The 14,897-nt window shown below is 30.5% G+C and overlaps 1 long non-coding RNA gene across 1 annotated transcript in view; it reads left to right on the forward strand.

Moving 5' to 3' along the window:
* LOC111617787 overlaps positions 1–14,897 on the forward strand; it is a 24,147-nt gene that overhangs the window by 2,914 nt on the left and 6,336 nt on the right. Inside the window, exon 2 of the long non-coding RNA XR_002755479.1 lies at positions 6,360–6,441. This is a non-coding gene — a long non-coding RNA (uncharacterized LOC111617787). The remainder of the gene's footprint in view (positions 1–6,359; positions 6,442–14,897) is intronic.

The following is a 14,897-nucleotide window of genomic DNA, read 5'->3' on the forward strand; positions in this document are numbered from 1 at the left end:
CTCCAGACAAGGTCCATCTAAGTACACAAAATTTACATTCAACAAATATTTAGGAGGAATTATGAAGGAAATTGCAAGCGTTAAAGGTTCAAAGGTGATTTTGAAAAGAGCTCCCAATTTATATAAAATTCTTAGAAACGATAAAGGGGTTATTAAAAAAGAAGATAAGGCAGGTGTTTACAAGATTCCCTACGAGAACCAGCTATTAGGAATAAAAAAAGATTACGTAGGAGTTACTACCAGAAACCTCGGGGTAAGGATTAGAGAACACAAATATGATGCTAGGAAAGGGTCTAATACAACAATATTGGCCCAGATGGCGCAGGCCCAAGGATCCCTGGTTGGATGGGAGGAAGCGGAAGTCGTGAGACAAGTACACTCACCAACGTTGGCGAAGACGGCCGAAAAAATGGAGATATACAGGAGCAAACTTAAAGAAGGATGCATTAATGCTAGGGATGCGGAAGGTCTTCCCTCGGCTTGGAAATTTGCCGTTAAAAAAGCTTACAAGTAGCGCATCAACTGAAATATGATATGTATTTGATTTAAAGGAAACTTAGTAGCTTCTATTTAGCTACGATAGATCGTATTAATATTTAGTCTTTGTAGTATATTATTTATTATTAGGTATCGTTTGAAATTTATTTTTTATTCTTATTAATTGATTTGTTATCAGTTTATTGATATTTTTGAATTTTTGAACGTATTGTTCCATTTATTATGTATTCCATTTTCGTATGTTCTAGCCTGATGATGATCCGTTAAGTGGATCGAAAACGTTCGTTTTTAAAAAACTCCCTCAACAAACAATAAGGTGTTGATTACGTTATTTGTTTATTTTTGCTGGGTACGATTGTATTCAACTGATGATCTACCATACAGTCTGATCTGGTGTCTTCTGATTTTCATCTTTTTTTGAAATTAAAAGAATTTTTGAATGGAAAAATGCATACAGATAGATGAAGATTCTCTACGGCATTCACTGCACTCTCATTCATAGAGAATCTTCCACAGAACTGTGGTTATTTTTGGAACCTTAGAACTTTACTCATACATCTGTGTGCAATTCTTGTAGTCGTTTCCTTACTGTATCTGCATGTGCCAATGGATGTTGATTGATTTTTGTCACAAATCAGACAACACTGCACTACTCTTGCTTCATCCACTGCTGGAGAGGCACCCCTATTTTCCCATTTTATCAGTATATTGTCTTCTGTTATTCTACCTCAACGGGGTTGCCTCTGACTTGGAAGTGTTGTGTGTAAAAATTACTGCACCATTTATCATCCTCCTAACTTTTAATAGCATTTTTCCAGTTTTCTATTGAACATATATTTATTATGATTATTATATATAAGGCAATAAAACTTTCACTTCAAGCAGTATGGTGTGTCCTATAAATATAAAGGCACTAATAGACTTTCATGAAAACTTTACAAAAATAATTTATCTTTGGCATGCTTGAACTTTCACATATGCACATATAAGAAATGATAATCATTTATTGAGTTAGAAAAAAAATTAAACAACAATTTTAAAGAATTACATTCAATTCAACTGTCCCAAAAATAAAAAAGCATATAATAAAATTGCCTGAAACAATTAATGACATGTTAATAAATTATATTTAATGAAACCTCCTTTGTAAATAGGGTCTGGTATTGCTTTGTATGAGTTTTTGCTGGACAAGATGCATTTATTTTTTCCCAGTGACAAATTATGACTTGTTTTAGTTATACACATTATTATATTACTGCCCATTTGTGTATACAGCTCTAGCCAGAATTTCCCCAAAGATTTTCCATTGGATTAAGATCAGGAGATAAAGTTGGCCAATCAATAATAGGCATCCCATAAGCTAAAACCATTCATATGTAGTTTACTATATGAATGGAAGCATTGATCTGTAGAGTCAATATTCTGTGAAAGGCAAGAGGTTGCTTGCCAACATGTCTTAATAATCATTTGCTTTTGTACATCCTTGTAAAAAAAGTGGAGTCAATCTTTCCTTGCCAACTAAAGTCACCACACGTTGTAGCTGAACCACCACCTTGTCATTTGGAATATAGTTCTTCCTTCCTTTCTTCTCAAATCATGCCAGAAGTGGGTCCAACCACCTGGACCATCAAGGTTGAAGTTTTTCTTGTCACTCCAGATGATTTGTTTTCGTGTATCCATCCATCTCGTTCTTTGGCCCATAGTAAACATTTCTCTTGTGAATGGCTTTAGTGATGAGGGCAACTTTTCTTGACTCATATGAAAGTTGCTGGCATGTTTGCACAACTCTTCCAATAGTTGATTTGTCAGCATTACACTTGATTGCCAGCAACAAATGATGCTTTGTTGCTGGCAATCTGCAAACAATGGCTTGTTTTGCCCCTGTTTGTAAGCTTTGAAGGGAGTCCTGCTGATTCCTTTTGACCATATTGATCTCCAAGTTTAATAATGTTGTCAGTTTCAGTGGATGACCAATTTAATTTTCTAGCAATTGCTCTTGCAGAGTAATTTTCACCTCTAAGAGCAAGAATTTTATTTTTCTATAATTTTATTAGGGATTTGCCTCAGCCCATTGTTAAATTAGTGATTCTAACCAACTACAGTCATTTCTAGTAGTTTCTGCTGGTTTAATGTTGACCTTTAGTATCTTAACATCAACCTGTCTTTACATTTTTGGGACAATCAACTTTCATCTATTTGTCTAAAATTGTTTTGTGTCTTAATAAATTATCTTTTAAATATATATTTTTAAAGGTTTAAATAAACTAAAAATAAAATGCCAAATGATCACAGCATTGAATTTGGCTACTTTACTGCTACTATTAATAATTATATTCTAAGTGATTCTAGGCCACGGACATGAAATTATCTCCAGTTGGTCCCATAAGTAACCATGGATGATTATGTGAGAATACAGTCGAGGGTTAGCCCTCTAGTCCGTCTAGTCGCAAGACCCGCTCACTGGGTCACTGGATGGCTTAATAGGAGGGTCTTAGACTAATTGAGTGGGGAGGTCGCGGATAAGTGGATAGGGTCCACTATCCAACATAAGACAAGTTGACTGGTTAACAAATGACAAAAATTTAATATAGAACAAAAATAGGTTAAATACATAGATGGAGGTTACATTCTATAACTACATAATAACTAATGGATCGAGAGAGAGAGTTTACACAAACTGTTCAAAGTTAATACTGTGAGATGACACTTCATATCTCCTAGATTCTTCTATGCGATGTCAGGGAGACGATCGTGGATCTAGCCGAGAATCTGGGGGTCTGTAGGCTGTTGGGGAGTTGGCATGTAGAGCTTTGTCTAGGCTCCTGGGATATCTGCCCCGATGATTGGGTGTGACTCCTTTTTATACACATTGCGCATGAGAATTGATTCAGGTGACTTTGATTTAATGTGTTCTAAGTTTGAGTTGTGTCATTACCTCAGCCAGAGTGGTCTGACTTTTTACCATATATGGCAACAACATCAAAATTTGTAGACATCATCAATGAGGTGTTGGGACTCTTCTTACTTCATAATTTAATCTTTTTGACAGTTTCCCATCACTAATAATCGAACGTTTTGACTCAGATTGTAACATAAGTCCAAACATCGAAATGATTGTTGCTTCAGAGAGATATTTGATAGATTTTTATCTTTTCAATCGGTGAGCAGCCAGGAAGTTTCTGGTGGAAATCCAGGTTTTTCCTTTGTATTATAATTTAGTTAACAGGCTAATTAGCTCTAATTAACTCCTCTGGATCTTCACAATTATATCTAAAATTAAGTATGTCAGGAAGTGAAGAGTCAGTCTTGGTAACATAACTGGCAATGCATCCATACAGTAAGCAGAAGTTGCAGGTTTGAGATCTGCTTTGACCAATTCTTTTTTTTCAAAATATTCTAAATTATTTAGTAAATATTAACCTGATTCCAATACAGTGATCACTTTGGCTTCTTATAAAAAAAATTCTGGCTTTGAGATATTTATAGATGCAAACTAAAAATTGTGCAAATTTTTTCATGTGAATAATTTATATGGAAATCTATTAGTGTTTTTATATTTATGGGATGAACCTTAGTCCTATTACAGAAATAAAATCTATCATTTTTTCAAAATCTGTATAATTATTTTATATTGGTTAAAAATATCCAGTTTTTCTGCTTAACATTTTGATCAGACAAATGAAATAGTAGAATACATTCTTTATTAATTATGTTTAGGTTTGGTAGTTCTATTATTTAAAAATTTTTAAATATTAGCATTATAAAATTTTAGATCATCTAATGTGAGTTTGGATGATTCTTGATTAAAAAAAAATCAAAATTATTTTTTTATCAAGAATCATCAGAAAAGTAACTATTCAGTTTTTTATAATGATTTTTATTTGAGTTTTAAAAAATTACAAATATTTTAATTGATTTTATTAAAAATAAGTGTAATGAATATTTAAGTGCAATATCTAGAATACTTCTAAGGAATATAATAATAAAAATTATATATTTTCTTATTTTATAGCTTTTAATCTTTGAAAAACATGATGAAAGGAAGAGAAAGGTTTTATTAATATTTAATGAATCAAACACTATTTAAACTGTATTGTGTAAAAGGTTATATTGACTTTCAAAGTTCAAAAATTAAATCAAAATAGCATGCAAAACTGCTGTTTTTAGTTCTGTTAATATAATCAAAGTTTTAAAATTTACATCTGTTAGGACCAAAGCTGTCTTAAAAGACCTTGCACAACCTTTCTAGGACACATTGTATAATAAGTTAATTTCTGTAATAGATTAACAAAAAATGAAAAAAAAAAAAATTGGCAACTAAATGAACAGAGTCTTAATTAATATCCAGTACAAACTATTTGTTAAGCTAACATTTTTGAGCTAGTTCATAGCCCTTAATCATGTTTAAACTTAAACTCAACTTTAACAAATATTTTAAACTTAAATTCAACAGTTTATGGTGGATATTAAAAGGTTTTGTTATTTCTAATAAATAATAAAATAGAAAGTATGAATACTTTCATATTTACTTTTTTAACAGTAAACTATTTTCCAAAAATCTCAAATAATAATTCAATATATTGTGATGTATAATTGTTGATTATCTTGCAATCTTAAGTTTTTTTTAAATAGAGAGAGGATGTAAAATTTAATTTACATAATTGCATTAAGGATTTATAGATTTGCATATTTCTTACATTTTTTGTTTTATTGTATATATGACCTCTTTGGATTTTGAATAAAGAAAATATAATTTTGTTTTACATTCCAATCTTCTATAGAATAGAATTTTTTGTAATAGAAAAAAAAAAGCAATATCAATCAGTAAATTTATATATGTAGGATTAATGATAGAAATAGAAGTAACAATAATCTTTCAACATTCAACTAAATCTTCCAACCATCTTCAAATTATCTTATGGATAGAATGATGATCTGGCATTCATCACATCTTTTGTCCTTTTTGCACTGTTATCAGCTGACATCTCCCCTTGTCTCCCTCTCTGCTCCTCGTTTACTTTCTTAACAGCTTAGGAATGTTACTCATTTAATCCCCACATATATATCTAGGTATGTGCTGCCTAATAACAAGGATTTGTTCTGAGAAATACTTCCTTAAGCAATTTCATCATTAAACTAATGTTTATCTAGCTGGTTATAAAGTACTGTACAAGTGAAGTAACAATGATAACTATAGTATTTTAACTATACATAACACAAAATATTGTTTTAATAGAGGATATGCCTCTCTTGTATTTCTGATAGATGATATACAATATGGCTCCTATCAAAACAAGATTTGGCCACCCTTGTTAGAGTTTCCTTAGATAAGTCTTATATGGTATAATTTACTATTCATATAGGCTATATGTTACACAATAATTTTTTTCTATCTAAACATAGACAAGGTATAGTCAGCTACAGATTTATTAGCTCCATTGTAATCTTATGGGATCTCTGTTGTACATGCAGTCCTGTCAAGTGATGTATATCTGTATATAATTAAATGTATTTTGAACTTAAAGCAATTTTTTTAAACTAAAATGTTTTGAGTTATATTTGTAATTTTTTAATGGAGTAATATTTATGATTTTAAACACAGAAATTAATTACAAATTATCTTTAGTTTCTTGTAGTACTAAATTACCCTAACATTCAAATAATGAAAATTTTTATTGATTAATTACCAAAATGTTGTTTCATGAACTGATTCATGTTATGAGATCTATGTTTTAATAAAATATAAATATTTCTAATTTTTATGTTTACTGACTATTATGTACTGTACTTACATTATATTATTACATACATTATTTTGATTATTATAGGATTTATATAGTGATAATATATTATTGTTTCAGAAAATGACTAAAATTTCAAAAGTCACTTTGGATAACAAATCTGTAAGCAGAAATAAAATGAACAACAAAATTTACATTGATGGTGAGTTTAGTACTGAAATATTTGCTTTTAAACTGTATTAACTGTTAAATGATTACAGTAGTTTATTACAGATAAAAAAAAAGTCCTCATTTAACATTGTTGATAGGTTCTTGGAAATTGTAACATTAATTGAAATGTTGTATAATGACATCAATTTTACCATAGACTAAATGATACAAGCAAGAGTTGTTTCATATTAGATCATGTTTCAATCCTCCATTAATTCTCACTTTATAGAATCTATTTTATTGTTTATAAAGAAAATTCAAAAGCAATAGTTGTAAATGATATTTTGATGAATTGATGATGACAAATGTACTTGTATCTTTATTTGACAGTGTTATAATGTTAAGTGAGGATTTGCTGTACATAAAACTTAAGATAGCTAATAATAGAATTTCAAACTGAAGTTCTGTTTGCAATTTTTAATTTACAATGTTTTTGCACTAAAAAAAAAAACATTATATTAAAGCCAAATGATTGCTGGATTAAATCAAGCTATGTTACCACTACTGTTAATTAAATACTGAATAATTCAGCCTAGAGATAGGCATTAGGTGTCATGTCTTATTAAATTTAATAATTATAATTAAATTATTATTTATTAAATAATTTAGAAAATTCTGGAAGAAAAGAATTGGCCCAGTGGGACTTGAACCAGCTACTGTCACTTACCATATGGATGCATTGCCAGTTATGCTACCCAAACACCTCCATTTGATCCTTTGCTTCCAGACATATTTAATTTAGATATGACTGCACTAGTTACTCATGGTGCCAACTGGGGATAGACAAGTCAGTTCCAATAGCCTATAATCACACACTATAACACTCAGTCGGCTATCACTTTACCCTGGCATTGCATGTATATATATACATATATACAGGATTCCTACACAGATGGAAAGTCAGGAAAAATCAGGGAATTTGCCTCCTTGGTTGCCTTGAATTTTTTTTGCCAACAATATGTTTGACTATGTATAGCCATCCAGGAAGCAAGAAGTAATGTGGTGCAATACAACCTATGAAAAGCGGTACAGAATATTTTCAGGATGCAAAATTTCTCCCAAGCATACACAATTTTCAGAAAATTTACAAAGTAAAAAATGATAAGTAATTCCATTTNTATTATTAAAAAATTTCAATATTTAAACATTAGTGACTCCTTTGTGGTTCAGTTTTAGAAGCTAACACATCAATATTTGGTTTATAGTTTGAAGTTTTTAATTTTATGCACAATTGGCATGCCACTCAAAATTCTTTCACGTGGCACGCGTGGTATAGGTTGCCGACCACTGGGCCAGACCATGCCTAGCAATTGTCCTTTTTATGAGTGTTTTTTGTTTTTGGTTCAAAACTCTTGATTTACCAGAATGTGATTTTAGAAAAATAATTTATAACAAATTAATGGTATAGCAATTATCCTTTGTAGAGATATGGTCACTTATTATTAAAACCTGGTTGATTTGGGGTTTTCATATATTTTTAAATCTCAACTGTCAGATGATGATGTTTTTTTGCCGAAGTATTACAGTCATTAAGTGACAAATATTGGTTACAAGATAGAATGCATGCATATTAATTAGAAATATAATTTTTTGAACACTTCCTTTTTTTATATGGACATTTTTTTACTTATAGTCTAATTTAAATTATAAGATTAAATCTCTAGTGATACAAAATTGGCTAAACATACATACTAATTTTTTGAATTGTAAAAAATAAATATTATGAAAATATCAAATAATGTTCTTTGCAATTTGTTTGTTGAAAATATTAAGAACAATCTGTTTATTTTGTGTGAATCTCCTGAATATCTAAAGGAATCTTTGCTGAGATGCCAATTTAACTGTTACTCTTTGCTTGATGATAAAATAAGTTCTTGCACATTATACAAAGTATAAAAGTTTTTCAAGACTTGCTAACTTTATTACAATAAAATTTAATTATTACTTTTGTTTAACAAACTTTGGATAAATAATAATTTTTTCAAATAAGAATTGTTTTAAGTATGGATTCATTACCTTTATGTATAAGACATNGAGGAAGTCATGCAAAGTCATGGAATTTAAAACAAAAATCTGAGTAGGAATCCTGCATATATAATCTGGTAATTGTTTAGCTTTAATATAATATATAAACATCTCTAAGCCCAATGGATTATTAAAACTATCAGGCTTAGAGATGCTTGTTATATTAAAGCCAAACAACTGACAGATTATATATATATATATGTATATATATATGTATGTATGTATGTATGTATAAATACACCATGCCAGGATAAAGTGATAGCTGGCTGAGTGCCATAGTGGGTGATTATAGTCTGTAAGCACAAGTTGTTCATCCCAGTCAGCACCACTAGTATGGTTATACAGTAAAACCTCTAAGTTGAAGCTTCAAGAGGCAGGAAAAACTTTGAGTTACAGATGATTTGAATTAGAGAACAATAGAGTGAAAAAATGTCAATTCTGAATAGATTTGTATTTCTACTTCTCTTGCATTATATAAAGTATCTTTGATATTTTTTGTTTTAAACAGCCCTTGTAACTCCTTTTAGAAAAATGCAATCTAACAGTTTTTCAGGTAACATCTTGTTGAGATAAAACAAGCAGTTCTTTTGCTTTAAACTGGAATATTGTCTGCAAATGGTTGTTGGGCAGTGGATACAACTAACATTCTGAAAATTTCATGGAATACCGGTAATTATGAAAACTTTGGATAGAATAAATATTAAAATTCTAGTCAGGGAAAGTAACAAATCAGTGTCGGGGGACCATGAAAACCTTTGACTTGTTGAAAATTTGAGTTAAGGAAATTCAAGTTGGAGACATAAAATCCCTGTGATGTTTCATTGAGCTATACCAAGTGCTTCATTTTCTTTGAGTTAAAAAAATATTCTTCCAACCATCTAACCAAGTTTCAGATGTTTGAGTTAAAGAAGTTTTACTGTATCTAAATTTAAAATATCTGAAAGCAAAGGATCAGATGAAGGTCTGGGTAGTGTAACTGGCAATGCATCTGCACAGTAAGCGGCAGTAGCTGGTTAGAATTCCACTCCGGTTTGATTCTTTTCTTCCAGAATTTTCTAAATTATCTCATAAATATTAATTTAATTATTAATAGTAGCAGTAATATAGCCTAATTTTAATCTGGCAATCATTTAGTTTTAATATAACTATTGTGCTTAGATGTTTATATATGTAAAAAAATATCATCATAGAAAATGACATTTTTGTTTTTAAATATACCACTTTATTTTCTTTTTATCAAAAACTAATTGCATATTTCTTACAGGAAATAGTAAATTTTTTAAATAAAATAATATCTCAAATAACTGGATGATAATTATAAACATACAACAAAAAAAGCATTTTGTGTTTGAATGTCAGTTGTAGCCAGACAATAGTGGTTTAAAACTACCAAAAATATTTGTTTCAAATTAAAAGATTTAGTTTTGTGTTGGATTTTTTTTTACATTTATGATATGTTCATTTATACAATAAGAAAAACTTTTTATACAAATATTAGCTATTTACAGATTTGATATATAATTTTTTATATGCATTATAAAATATTGCACATTTTATAAGTGCAGATTGCAATTCAGAATATTATATATGTTAGATCAATGTTTGAATGCAATGTTAGATCAATATTTAATATTGGTATTATTGTGATAAAAACAAAATATAAAAACCTATTAATTTTGTTATCTACAAATAAAATTATTTTTTTATACAAAGATAAGTTTAAAATTAATTGTAAATTAGATTTCAGAAGAAGGAGGCATCTTAGAATGAAAAGAAATATGGTATATCATTTTAAGTGTTGTTTTAACTCAGTGATAACTTATTATAAGTGAGTTTTCTGTTTATTTGATAGCAAACAGTCAAACTCAGTTGTAATGAGTGAAAAAGGACAAGTACATTTGCTTGTTATAACTGTTACTTGTTATGAGTTTAGGGATTTACTCTGTTACTTTTGATTATCATTAACAATGGATATAACAAGCAACAGTTAATGACCGTATTTAATTCATGCTTTTTATTGTTATTTTTTACTTGTCTCTATAGAATAAAGTTTTAAAATAAATACAAAGAAATTTTCTAACATGCTTACTGCCATTCAAATAGTAGCAGTAATAGCATTCCCTCCTTTTCTTAAAAAAACACCATCTGACTTTAATAGAATATTTTGCTTTATGTGATATTTTATCTGTTTTTAAAATAACTTAGCCATCTACTGTCACAAACAAAATCAATGTCCAACTTTTGCAAAAAAGTTTGCAAACTTTTTCGCTTATGCTTTTAATATTATCATTTCACTTGGAATTCTGGTTTTCTTTTAACACAAAATCTTTCTTTTAATGCTTTGTCAACATCTGTAAAAGAAATTTTCTAAATATTTTAGTAGCTAGGATGTTATTGTTCAGTGCATTCAAATAGACAATCTTGTTCTATCAGTGTTGATACTGTGAAAGACAACAAGCTGAATTTTTAGCCCACTTCCACTTTTTTTTTATTAAAAATGTTAATTTTTAAATAATTTTGATCTTTTTCATGAATTGAGAGGTGCACTCTTATTAGAAGACATGTTTTTTGTAAAACTGAAAAGTAAATGTAACATTGAGTCATAAAAGGAGTCACAAAACACTTTTAATACAATTTTGATAACTCAACAGATGGTTCACTCAGGTGATAATGGTTTCACCACTTATTAAATACTATACAGAACAAAAATATGCTTGTTATAACTGAAAATTGCTTGCAGTAACCATGAACTCCACATGAATTCCTTATAACTGAGCTCATTACAGCTGAGTTTGACTGTATAATGAATTTTTCTTAACAAATTGCTATTCAGAAAATATTCAAGAGTTTTGTTCATGAATCTCTAGTACATACAACTTTTGTATAGATATCAGATTTGTATAATAGTTGGCAATTAGACCAGAGACTAATGCTTTTATTGTAAGGCATGTTCTAGGAAGTTGTCTGTGTTCGTCAGTAGTATTGAAATTTTAGGAAGAAATAAGAATATTTATAAATTTTGATGCTTTTTTGAAAACAAAATTAACATAATCTGATTCCAATTTGAGTTTCAATCTCTTGGTGGAATTAGTGAAAGTTCAGTTGTGATATTTTAAACATCTTTATAAATTAGAATGATCAATTCCTGCACCAATTCTTAGGTCTGAACTGGGAAGACCAATGGAAATTAAGATCATATGAACTGTTTTGATATTTTGGTCAAAAATAATTGTTTTGTCTCCTCAAGAGCTGTGTTACAATGTTTATAATCTATTATTAAAGACAGAGAAATCTGCCAAAAGAAATTGGGTTGCTTCCATTCATAAAATATTTAATGACTTGGGTTATTCCTTTATTTTTTTGAACCAATCTCTTTTCTTAATGAGAACCCATCTGAATAACGTAATCCAAGTTCAATTTGACCAACTGTGGAATCAAGACCTGTCTTACTTGTCAATGCATCAAGGCTATGTTTGTGATGTGCATTTGGCTAGCAAACCAGGTATTTAAATTATGATGTAAACTATCTTGTTAAAAGTTTAATTATCCAGCTGCATCTGAATAAATTTGTATCATTATAAGGGGCCATCATTTGGAAATTTCTAGTAATATACTCTGTCCTTATTGTACAGTTGGTGATCGGTTAATGAACAAATCAGATAACGAACACTTTCGTGAAAGATTTTTATGTTTCAACAATGAACACATGTTCGGATAACGAACACCTCACAGAACAAACACGAGAAGTGACATAAAATAATGAATACTGATTGGTCTTCCCTTGCCTTCAGACAACAATTCGAAACTTTTTGGAGCGTGGGAGACATTGACATCGACGTTCAACCCAGTATATACTGATCACATAGTATTCCTATGAACTTTTAAGCTCTTCCTTGTAATTCCAGCCTTTTATTTTTCTGACAGAAACAATTCTTTTATAGTATTCGCAAGACTGTCGGGCAGGCACTCGTTAAGTTTTGCATCAGTTTTTATTTTCGAAAGGTGAGAATATAATAGCAAAGATAGAGAGTGGGAAGATGATATCTGATATTGCTGGGCAGTATGGCTTGAACAGGTCTACAATTTTCAATCTTCAATCTTATCTAAGAAAGATACAGTATAATCAAGAAGACTCAAGCAGATTAAAAAGTAACAAAAATCACATCTGTGAGAGACTGGATCTGACGAATTTTGAGAGAAAATTCATTTTTTGTCTTTTGAAAAATTTTTCCTATTTTTATTACCAGAGAATGATTGCATCTCTCTCTCTCTCTCTCCAGAGTTGTTTCCTTTCCCAGCGTACTCATCAAATATGTCACTGGGAACTAAGCAAAACTTCCCAATTAGTGATAAAGGATAACGTGATTTGGAGGTATTAAAGGAGTGACTCAAGGACAAGGGGTCGTCAAAAGTTTGCGAGTGCATCAACCAAGTGCCCTGAAAAAAAAAAAAGGAGCAGTATCATCATCGTCCAGGCTATCAAGGATTTCATACTCTGTTTTTTGATACCTTTGAACTCCTCGGATTATTATATCCTCCAGTTTTCTATTGGTTTGACTGCCGTCCAAGGAAAAGAAAAATTAATGCCTCCTCAACCGACTGAACAACTGACCAAAAGTCAGCGATCCAAAAATTTGCACAATTAAGTGCATGCCAACTTGTGGTTTCTTGTAAACTCTCTCTCTCTCTCTTTCTCTACCGTTATTCAACAGCACAAAGCTCTGTATTCCTTTTTTTGTTGAATTAAATTGGTTATTTTAGTTGTTAACCTTGTATCCGAGTGATTCACTTTCGATCCATCTCTCAATCTCTCTTTCGATCCATCTCTCAATCCTTTGCCATCCCAAATCCAATTGCCTGTGCATGTGACTGCTTGCACAAATTCCAAATTTGTGGCCGTTAAGGTTTCTGTGTGAACATTGAAGAACTCATAATGTAACCTGAAACTGATTTGATGACATAAGAATGCCAAGAACTCTTGAATGAAGAACACCAAGAAACTCAACGAAATATGCTTTTTTCTGAAAAAGAGGATTAATGCCGATATCTGCTCTTAAACATCATTAAGTACCGATATCTGCTCTTAAACATCTTTTGAATGGTCTTAGAATGGCATCCAAACCAGGTTGAGTTAAATAGGCTTGGGGATATCTACAATTATAATGCTATTAATTACTTCTGAAAAATCCTGAAGAAGAGAGAAAAGCAATTGACATTAGACAGATTCTTTAACTCCCACAAACAGAAAAAAACATGACTAAGAAAAATGCAAGACTGTGTATATATGTATTTTTATTATTACATATAAATAAACATAGTAAGAAAGTATATATTTTTTTATATTTTGGAGTTTCCAGAATGAATTAATCAAATTCCCATAAAAACCTATGGTAAATCGATAATCGGTTAATGAACAATTTGGATAGTGAACAAAGTCTTGGAACGGATTACCGATCACCCACTGTATTTTGTGAATTTGTATTTGTTTGGACACATGATGTTCTGAAGACTGAATAAAAATTGAGGTGAAGTTGGGGTGTGTTGTTCACATTACTACATGTCAACAGGATGACTATGGGACCAAAAGCAATGTGATATACAGAAAAAGGGCTCATTTTGTTTTAGATCTTGTTTGTGTTGGGTTGGATATTTTACTAGTATTTTTCTGTGCCTAATATTTGTTTACACCACATTTATTGAACAGATTGGTGTAAATATCTTTCAGGACTGAACTTGAAAGCATCATCTGATGTTTACAGGATTCAACAAGAATTCAATCCTTGCTCATCTGCAGAACAACATTTACAAAATGAGCTTCCTTTTGCAGCAATGTCAGTTGTTTAAAAGTTGATGTTCAGTCACTTATGAGTCATTTTGAAGTCACTCACAAGTAGAGTTGACAGGTTGATCCAACTCCTAGGCAACATGTCTCATCTCTAAACTGAACTTCTACCATCAATAACTATCAGTGTTGACCATCATCTTCGGCTCAATATCAATGTCATCATCTGAGCAGCACTGACTTCCTTGCTTATAGAGCTTCCTGTCTTTCATTATGAAAAACTATTCCAAGTGCCATCTGATGCCTTTCTCAGAAACAAAACACTGTTCATTTAAGAAATTGTAGAGAGCAAAATAAGTGGTAATCAGAGAAAACAATATCTGACAAATATGGAAGATTTGGTAAGACTTTCCAGCCTAGTTCCAACTATATTTGTTGTGTTTACAAAGATGAGTGAAGTCTGGTGCTGTCATGATGGAAGACAAATTTCAGGATGTTATACTCAATTTCACACATTTTCCTTTCATGCTTTTGCTAACTTCATTGTCTTCCCTTTGCATGATCAAATTATATATACTGTATTGTGTAAAATGATGATTAAAGATTGTAGTCTTGTAACCACATTTTTTTCACAGAGAAAT

Source organism: Centruroides sculpturatus, unplaced genomic scaffold, assembly GCF_000671375.1.
Source record: "Centruroides sculpturatus isolate CEXI.00-Female unplaced genomic scaffold, Cexi_2.0 scaffold648, whole genome shotgun sequence".
Classification (NCBI taxonomy): domain Eukaryota; kingdom Metazoa; phylum Arthropoda; class Arachnida; order Scorpiones; family Buthidae; genus Centruroides; species Centruroides sculpturatus.